This window comes from Lissotriton helveticus, chromosome 6 (genome assembly GCF_964261635.1).
Source record: "Lissotriton helveticus chromosome 6, aLisHel1.1, whole genome shotgun sequence".
In the NCBI taxonomy this organism is placed as follows: Eukaryota; Metazoa; Chordata; class Amphibia; order Caudata; family Salamandridae; genus Lissotriton; species Lissotriton helveticus.
In genome coordinates, this window is record NC_136067.1 from 2,047,644,423 (window position 1) to 2,047,654,421 (window position 9,999).

Sequence of the window (9,999 nt, forward strand, 5' to 3'; positions counted from 1 at the left end):
CGCCATTTTATGCATATTCAATACTTTTTCACATGCACATATTATAATCTATATGTTTAAGTAGGTGGCAGTCTGTTTTTTATCTTGTATGTCTGCCTACTTTTCCCTGGGTTTGTGCCTGTATTTATCATCCAGTTTGATCTGTTTTCAACCTTAAATTGTGTACAATTTGAACAAAAGAGAACATAATAAAATAATGACTTTACTGTTTTTTACTTTAAGAGGTTGTACAAGATACTATGTAAAACTTGGCCCACCATCTGGCGACGAGAGGCTCTACTGCTGGCACTGATTTTGCGAGCTTGCGATCAGGCTCAGGTGAGACCCAGTTGGCAATGGCAGAAGTTTGATCTTGCTGGTCCCCCAGGGGATGATTCATCTGTCATCTTCCAGTAAATGGTGATAATGCTGAACACTGAGTATCCTTTCCAGTTCTATCAATAGAAGTTGGCTTCCTTCACTTCCCTGTGGCACCGGCACGGCCTGTTTCCTGTTGTGCGGAGAAAGCCCAGCGACTCCGTGACTGGAGTTCCTGCTGTGCACGGCCAGAATCATGCATAAATATGAATATATCAGACAAACAAATCATCGAACTTGATGTATGTGCAAACATATGTAATGCATTAAAGTCTCACTGAGTTGTTTTGTTACCTTTTACTTCCTATGTACTTTTTGCATTTGTCTTAACTTTGGGGCACAATGTAATACATTCCTTCATTTAATATATTTAAGGATTATTAGTAGAGGTGGGCGGAATTTACAGAATCGCGTTACGCAAATCTCCGCGAAACGGTAAGAAATCCCGCAAATGCACGGAATTGCTTGTTTGCGATGCTTTTTTACTGTTCGCAATTGCTGTTTGCATGCTCGGGGGGGGGGGCAATATCTCGCGAACATGCATTTGAGAACGCAAACAAGCAAAACATTTCACAAAATCGACGAACGCAGAATTTTGGGCAATTTCGCATTCTCCGCGTAACGCGAAATTACGCAAATTTCGCGAACGGAATGGAATTTACCGCCCTGGCCTAATTATTAGCATACTAGGTGCAACCATCTCATTAGTTCCCATCCTATCAGTCTATTCCTGATATTTGACTTTATACCTTTCTTCCTTGCATGTACCTCAAATAAGATGGTTTACTCAGTTAGGTAGGAATACAAACCGTCATTTATGTTGATTACGATCAGAAGAGTGCAGTACCACTGTCTGCATGCAGATGTCCTCACAAAGGACTCAAAGCTGTATTTCCACTGATGTGCGAAAGTGTCGTCGTGTGCAGTCTCTGTGATTTAATTGATAATTTTCTTGGCGATGCGATATGTAATATCCAGTTGTCAGTGATGTTAACGATGTCAATGCCGAAGTGATAATTAATGTCATCTATTATGTTCTCAATGGTTACATTTGTGACTTGAGCTGCCAATTGGTAGCACAACCCTACACAATTTTAATTTCTATACATACTTGCTATTTTGAGACATAACACATCCTTTTTCCAATGCACAGCATACTAACCAGGAGTCTAGTTGTGAAGAGAGCTGTCAGGGAGCCACCCAGGGCTAAATGGGGACCAGCTGGTGAAGCATACCACCCGAGGAGGGTGGGAGTTCATATCCCTCCAATAACAACTATTTCAGAATGGATGGACACATGTAATGGTTCAAAACTCAGCTAGGTGCTCTCTAGTGTTAGTTTTTGGCATACTACATAAGGGACAATGCACAGTGAACCTCTCTCCTGAGACATTGCTCTTTCCGCCTCCATCCTTCAGAGACAGACCATCGTCCTCCATCAATGGCTCGTATGGGAGGAGGTGTTAAGCCGCTGGTTATACAACAGCCCACAGCAACCTCCTCCACCATTCTGTGGGCTATGCGGCCTCCCCAGGCGTCTTCTTCCACACCGCCCCGGGCTTTGCGGCCGCCCCTGGTGTTCTCATCCACACCGCAGCGAGCTGTGTCAGGCCACGGCCTCCCTCTCCTCACCGCCGCAGTGCCTCGCATTTCTGCTCTGGCGCGTCGCAGTTGCAGGGTAACAGCCCGCTATAGGTATTAGAATGTTGTTGGTACGTCCCGCGACGCCCTCACTGTTGTTGCCTCTTCAGGCACGCTGCAGAGTAGTACGGTGGCCTGAAATGTCGAGGCGATTTCACGGTTCCAGCTCTGGAACCCCGACCTCTTGTAGTAAATATAATTAGCGCTGCAGTTGTTACCTCTGGTCTGGGGAAGAGTAGGGATATCGAATAGCCATACTTCTGCATGGGGCCATGTTATTGCCTTTCTTTGTCCCATGATTCCACAGTCTTGCTCCCAGAAGGCTTTAGGAGGGCTTTTGTTACACCATACTAAGATGGCGAACTAGCCTATCTTTTTCCCCCACGATTTCCCTATCCAAGATGGCAACTACTTACTTCATATTACATCACTTCCTGTCTGTAGGTATATAAAGGGCCAAATAGTTAATTTCATAGCATTGCAACACTCTTTGCTCCATTGATGGTGCACTCTACTCCTATCTGGTGTATCTTCGCTTCCTGTTGGCGCTTCCTGTTCCTGTTGGAATCCTTGGAGCCTTCTGCTCTAGCTTGGAGTTTCCTGTCTTTAGGTCTATTTTCCTTGCTGGGGTCTTCTGGCCTTTTCCTTCTCCTTTTTGCCTCCTTTTTATTCCTGGATTCTCCACCTGCAGTAAGAGGTTTTTTCCCTTCGTGCTTTTTCCTCTTTGGGACTCCTTCTGGAAGGCACAGTCTGCTCTGGTGTTACGTTGTCGGCAGCATCGTGGCTACCGGAAAGGGTCGCCATTAACTCACACAGACCAGAACCTTCAGAAACCAAAGTCGTGAACCATCTCTGCGAACCAAAGTTTGTAAGAAAAGTTCTGATTGTGACAGGAGGGTTCCATCACGGTAAAGATCCCCTAGGATGCAAAGGCCCACTGTTTGCCAGGCAGCGTGTTCTGCTGGGGAGATGAAGCTGTGTCCTCGGAGTGTACCGGGCATAGAGAATTGTCGTTTGCTAAGGTAAAACCAACTTTATGCCACTCCCCAAAGCATAGGGTCAGGTGTTGTTGCCCAGGTAGAAAGGATGGAACTGGAGAAGAGTGTTGGGTAAGCTCCAGGCGGGCAGTGTTGTGGCAGTATCAGTCAGCTGCAAGCCTGCTAGCCATTTAGCCACCCATTGGAGCTGGGAGGCAAGATAGTAATGTTTGAGGTTCAATACAACATGTCCATCCTGATCTGTGGACAAGTAAAGCTTCGAGAGGGCCACCCTGGAAGATTTGTTCCAAATGAATTCCCTCAGTAATTTCTCAAAGTAGCGAAAAAAGGGTGGTGGAATGGGGAGGGCAACCATCTTAAGGAGGGCTATTTGTCCTCCCGCCGACAATGGCAGTCTTCCAGAAGGCCACCGGGGCCAATAGGGATGTGGTAGCTCATGTGAAATTGCGGTCAAACAGGTCCCTAGGTGAGTGATACACCCGGAAACTTAGGTACTGGAATGTGGCATGTTGCCAGGTTATTGGAATCCTGTTTAAATTAAAGTCCGGGTTAGGGAGGGCAGGTGTGAAGGGGAACAGACAAGATTTAGACCAGTTGACTTTCGGGCCAGAGAGGTCCGCAAAGCAATTGAGTGTCGGGGCGATCATGGCGGGAATCGAGTGCACATCTCTATGGTGAAGGAGGAGGTCATCTGCATGAAGAGAGATGGAGTGAACGCCGCCACGAAGGGGAATGCCCCACTCACCTCCCTGCTTCTAAAGGGAAACTGTCAGCGGCTCTGTTGCCAAGGAGAAGAGAAGTGCGGAGAGCGGGCAGCCCTGGGGGGAACCTCTGCATATGTTAACTGGTTCCAAGATGAGGAAGCCTGTTTAAACCCTAGCTGGTGGCAGGTTGTACGACAATTTGACCAATCGGATAAAATAACTCCAGATGCCATAACGCTGTAGTGTTTCAAACAGAAAGGCCCACCCCAGGGAGTGGAAAGCCCTCTCTATGGCGAGTATCAGGCATCTGGCTCCGGCCACTGATGCAGAGCATACTCCAGGACACAAAAGAAATGCTGTAAGTTAAGAGAGGTGTCACGGGCCGGGATAAATCTGTTCTGGTCCGGATGGACCAGTGTCAGGATCAGAGGTGCCAGCCTGTCCATGAGGACTTTGGCCAGCACTTTATAGTCAGCATTAAGCAACACCCAGGCTCTATACGAGCCCAGTGCAGTATGATCGCTGTTCAGCTAGGGGAAGGATATTCGTAGTGCCTTGCGAAGGGGGGCAGGGATGCATGAGCCCCATTAGGCCTCTTCATCCAGTGTTTGCAGGCAAGAAGTGGGGTGTAGGCTTTGTAAAATTCTGCTGGAAGGCCGTCTTGGCCCAGAGTCTTTCCTGTGGCAAGGGCGCATATTGCTTCCTGTATTTCAAAGATTGTTATGGGTGCAGCAAGTTCCGTCTGTTGATATGATGTGATGGGACTAGTGGCACAGTGGTGAGGAAGGGGCTGATGTCATCTTGAAGTGGCACTTGACACCGACTGGTATAACAAGGTGTAGTGGCATGTCAGCTCGTATATGTTGTGCGTATAGACCATATCACCAGCAGCAGAACCCAACCCCATAGTGGGATGCCATGGTTGATCCTGACGTTTCAACCAAGATTTATCAGCAGTGGCATGGATATGAGCTGAATGAGCAGCATAGTGAAGACAGCGCTTTCTCTTTAATAGTGAAGCGTGTTCACGCTGAGCCACTGCTAGGCAGTGAGACTCCGCCAGGTTGCGTGCCTCTCAAGTTTCATAGTCTAGGAGTTTGCCTTTGATTTGAGATATGTCTTTGTCGGGCTGCATACGTATGATCCTATTTACCTCTAAGCAATGGCCTCTAATCACCACCTTAAATGCGTCTCATTCGATCAGTCTGGTGGATGCTGTTCCGTTATTAAGCTCAAAATAATACTCAATAGCAAAGCTGAGTGAGGTGCGGAATCTTCTAACACTGCTGTTTGCCGTCTCCAGGTGGGGATGGTGGGGGGGCCAGTGTCCCATGTGAGTTGTAAGTATTAGGGGTTATGAGCTGAGTGAGTGCGGCCTAGGTAGTCAATATGCGTGACAGAAGGAAGTAGGTTAGGCGTAGCGACCAACCATTCGATCTGAACATGGTGTTGCGAAGAAAAAAGGAGTACACTCTTGCACTGGCATTGCGCAGTTGGCAGAAGTCAACTAGCTGCCCGTGCAGAAGCCAGTCTTGCAATGCCTGGGCGTTGAAGGTTGCAGTTGTGTGAGGCAACAGAGGGAAGGAACGCTTAAGATCAGTACTCAAGACGCAATTAATTACCTCCTATAAGCCACGGAACTCCGCCCCAGCATGAGAGCGTATCAGATAAGCTGTGGAGAAATTAAACTTGGTCTGTGCTAGGTGCCTATGTGGTGCCTATGAGGATATGGCGACTGTCTAAACGCCCTTCTACAAAAACATAGCGTTCCTCTGTATCTACAACAACACCCTCTGCCGTGATGGGGACCCCTGGCCTAAACCAGATCAGTGCGCCCCTGGCATAGGAGGAGAAGTTGGTGGCGAACACTTGTCCGAGCCATCGCTTTTGGAGCTTTGTGGCTTCTGGGATTGTTAAGTGTATTTCTTGCAATAACGCTACGTGGGTGAAGCGGCGTTTGTGATATGAGTAAACAGCATATCAGCATGAGAGCATATGTATTTCCCACACATTCCAGGTGATAACATTAGGGTGGTTCATGTTGTCAATGGAGGAAGGTGTAATGTCGGCTACCTCACACAGAGAGGGTGCCAACGCATGGACAATGCGAGTATCATGTAGGTGTGGGCGACCTGGCCTGGTCCCATATATCAGAAAAGTTCAACTGAGAAGAAAACCAAGACAGAACAACTAATACCATTAGAGCAGAGTGACAACATGTGTCCGCCCAAACTGCCGAACTGTGTGCATCAAAGACAGCAATGCAAACTACAAAGAGGGGGAAACGATGGAGGTTGCAGCAACTAAAGATGGGGTACCCCATGTGATAAAGATGTGTGTGCATCAGTTAGCGTTTACAATTGTGGACTGCTGTTTGTCCCCAGAATTAACAAAAATAGAGTTGGGGGTAAGTCTTTTGCGTACCTCGCACCTAGGCTTTCGAACTCTCTGCCTACCAGCCTCAGATTGGAGGACAATTTTGCAAGGTTCAGGAAAAAACTTAAGACATACCTTTTCTCTTAACTCTGTCCTATTCTCCTTGAATTCACTCACTTCTCTCATTAGGATAGCACTGGGAAGCCCGATTCGGGTAGCCGTGCACTTTTCAAGTGCCGGAGAACAGAATAGGTGAGCAGTTCCTCACCCGAGTGCCACGGCAGGGTCCAGAGCAACTTAATTGTGTCAGTGAAACATGACAAGGGAGCACAGAAACAATGCGATCGCTTGTCAGTAGTAGTGAGGATATGTGGGCGCTAGCAAGAGGTAGGTGATTGGCGCACCCTCAGAGGGGGGCAGCTATAAGGTCTGAGACCAGCTCACTGTGATAGTAAAGCACAGCAAGGAACCGCTGAAAAATATATCAGGAAAGCGTCCGCTGCGAAGAAAAACAATGTGTAAGGAATACAGGTTAAGTAACAATAGCATTAGAGAATGCTGACTTATCAAATGGATTGACGCCTGAATTGCTCAGTATACTTCAGATGTTTGCGGTGTGCCATCAGGAGGAATTGCTAAGTCCATCCCAGAGGGCCAAGTGACAGAGGAGCAGTCATCACTCAAGGATTTGGTGGAGCAATCTTCATGGTCTGAACTCTGGGTGGCCTCTCCTAACGTGGCTACTATCTGCAGAGCACGGCGTCTTTCCAGTATAACCTGCTCAAGATAGGGGGCAGTGTTGGACCTGGACAATCACTTTGACCGGCGTCCCTGACACGGTGTCTTGCTGTGCTGCTGACTCCGACCGAGACCAGCGAGTGGCTGTAGGTCCTAATGTCTCCAGCAAATCTCACACATCTCCCAGGGATTCGAAGAAGCACGTTGTCCCATTGGCACCCATCTGAGATGGACAAGGAACAAGGGCAAAAATCTGAGTTCCAGTTCAGTGAGGCGACATTTGACAGCCAAGATGGAGTTCCTTGGTCATTCATTCATTCATTCAAAGTTTTATATAGCGCGAACAAGATCCTTGCAGATATCAGAGCGCTTTACAGAAAGAAGGGGTAGGGACAACAGGAGGGTGATAAACAAACTATTGGGTACAATATAGTAGTCAGTAGTAGGTGAGTAGCATAATAGAATAGCAATCATGTACAGACATAATACCAATAAACAATCAGGTAACCAATAATACAAAACCGGTGCAAAGTCTTTGAACCATCAACAATAGAGTTCAGGTGAACTTGGCCATAAGGATGGCTTTTACCTCTTTCTTAAAAATTACATAGACAAGGGGTAGGGGCAACAAAAGGGTGGTTAAACAAACTATTGGGTACAATATAGTAGTCGGTAGTAAGTGAGTAGCATAATAGGATAGCAATCATGTACAAATATACCAATAAACAGTCCGGTAACCAATAATACAAAAGCGGTGGAAAGTCTTTGATCCAGCAACAGTCGAGTTCAGGTGAACTTGGCCATAAGGATGGCTTTTACCTCTTTCTTAAAACATGCAGTGGAGGAGATAAGCCTGGTTTCAGGAGGGAGTGCATTCCAGATCCTGGGTGCCATTCCTGAGGAGCGTTTGTATGTTTTTTCCTTCCGGAATCTACGAGGTTTCAGCAGTAGATTTTTTGTACTTCTATTGGATCTCGAGCCTCCTGATATAGTCAGCTTTTGAGTGAGGTAGTTGGGTGACTTGTGGTGTACGGCCGAGTGTGTCATAACGGCAATTTTCAGCTGTATTCTGGCTTCAAAAGGCAGCCAGTTCAGGGATTTTAAGTCAGGGGATATATGCGAATGTTTTCTTGAACCAGTGATGAGTCTCGCGGCAGCGTTCAAGGAGGCTCTTAGGGGTGCGGTTGTTGAAAGGGGGAGTCCGCTGAGGGCCACAATTCCGTAGTCTATGCGAGGGATGACTAGGGCTTGTACAGCAGTTTGGAAGTCCTTAGCTGGGAGGAAGGGTTTAAGTTTCCTCAAAGTGTTGATTTGGAAATTAGCTCCTTTAGTTGCTTTGCTAATGTGCTGCTGCATGTTGAGCTTGGCGTCAAGTGTGATGCCTAAGGATTTCGCAGATTCCACGATGGTGGGTTGGACATTGAGCGCAGTTAGGTGATTGAGCCAGGTTTGGGTGATGGCAATTTTCGCGGGAGGTGAGATCAGAATGAACTCAGTTTTCAGAGCATTTAGTTTGAGGTGATTATCGGCCAGCCATGATTGGGTGTTTCTGAGTGTGGAGTTCAGAAGTTTGATGTCTTCCGGGGATTGTAGCTTGAGGTAAAGTTGAGTGTCATCGGCGTACATATGGAAGTGTACATTAGATGCTTGAAGCAAGGTGGTGAGTGGTTCCATGACGAGATTGAACAATGTGGGGGATAGGGAAGATCCTTGTGGGACGCCTAAAGTTACAGGCACAGGTGAGGACAGCACGTTGTTGATCTTGAACTTCTGAGACCGGTTATGTAGGAAGGAGGTGAACCATTTGAGAACAGTTCCAGATAAACCCATTCTGGTATTTAGCAGCTCCAGTAGGTTCTCATGTTTGACAGTATCAAATGCTGAGGAGAGATCAAGAAGGATGAGGAGGATGAGGAGGCAGGAATCATTGCGATCAAGGATTTGGAGGGCGTCATCAATTATGTGCGTCATAGCCGTTTCCGGATGCATGAAGGTTGTGGAGTTGTGTTGGTGATTTGTTAGTGGTTTAGGACAGTTGTGTTTGTGTGAGAATGCAGGTGCCATAGTTGGTGTAGATGTAGTTCGTGGTGTTCTGTAGTGGTTTAATACACATTGACATATGTATGAGGTTTGTTTGTGGTACAGGAGTAGAATGCCTTTGCGGATATTGTGTTTGGATGTAGGCAGATTAATGCTCAATGTGGTAGCTCCTTATTTGAAAATTGAATCTGACCTAGGGCTGGAGATGCTGCCCAAACAGGCACCTGCCCTTGTCCGCTCTTCGCCACAGATGCCCTTCGCCTTATGCCTAAAATTGCCCTGGAACCCCAGCCCTAACTAATCAGAACCCTAAGGTCAACGGGGGACCTGGCCCTATTCTAACCAATCCTAGCCATAACAGCCAAAGCCCTAATCCCCAAGTCCAATAAAAACCCTAGTCCTCACTGCCAATCAGAACCCTAGCCTATGCATCAAACCCTCTGACAGCAAGCACCACATACAACAGCACTTGCCAACTGAAAGCTTGGTGCTGTGTAGTCTAAAGCTACAAAATTACTAAACGACATCCATCCCATCAGAGCACTCATAAGCACATAGTACATCAGACCGGAAGAGGATTATCCCGGTTATTTACCCATAAATGTAGAGATTGTTAAGCTAAAGAAAAGAAAGACCACTATTAATACAGCTAAAAGATTTCACAAACGAAATATTTGACCTGCCCCAGTAGCAAAGGGCTATGTTACAACACATCCACACGCTACATTGTGTACCCTGCATGGTTTGTCTCCTCAGTCATTGTCCGAAGGACTGGGAAGTCGTAGGAATATACAGGATGGAGCTCAGCAACCTGAAGACTGCAAGCAAAACTTGTTCTCCAACAGCATGGAACGGGACTGTACGTCATGGGCCAAAGGCCTATGCTCCCATAAGCCACTAGGACAGAGCGGAGAGAGAGCAACCTCCCACAGGTATTGGGTAACCATTAAAGTAACAGATTACAATGCAAATAAACTAACTTTTACTCACATCCAGCAAGCCACAACCAACCTGTACTTGTTCCATCTTCAGGGCATGTGTAGTTGTGCATAGGAAACGTTCCGCATTGGTACAAGGTAAAGGTTTTCACATAATCCACCCATGTTATGTTACTAAAGTGCCTTCCTTTTTCCAGTTGTGCTAAA

The 9,999-nt window shown here is 46.9% G+C and overlaps 1 non-coding gene across 1 annotated transcript; it reads right to left on the reverse strand.

The window, feature by feature from the left end:
• Positions 1 to 9,580: 9,580 nt before the first annotated feature.
• On the reverse strand, positions 9,581 to 9,793 carry LOC144765399 (small nucleolar RNA SNORA73 family). The gene has a single exon (XR_013597390.1). It is a non-coding gene; the product is annotated as a small nucleolar RNA SNORA73 family (small nucleolar RNA).
• Positions 9,794 to 9,999: the final 206 nt, after the last annotated feature.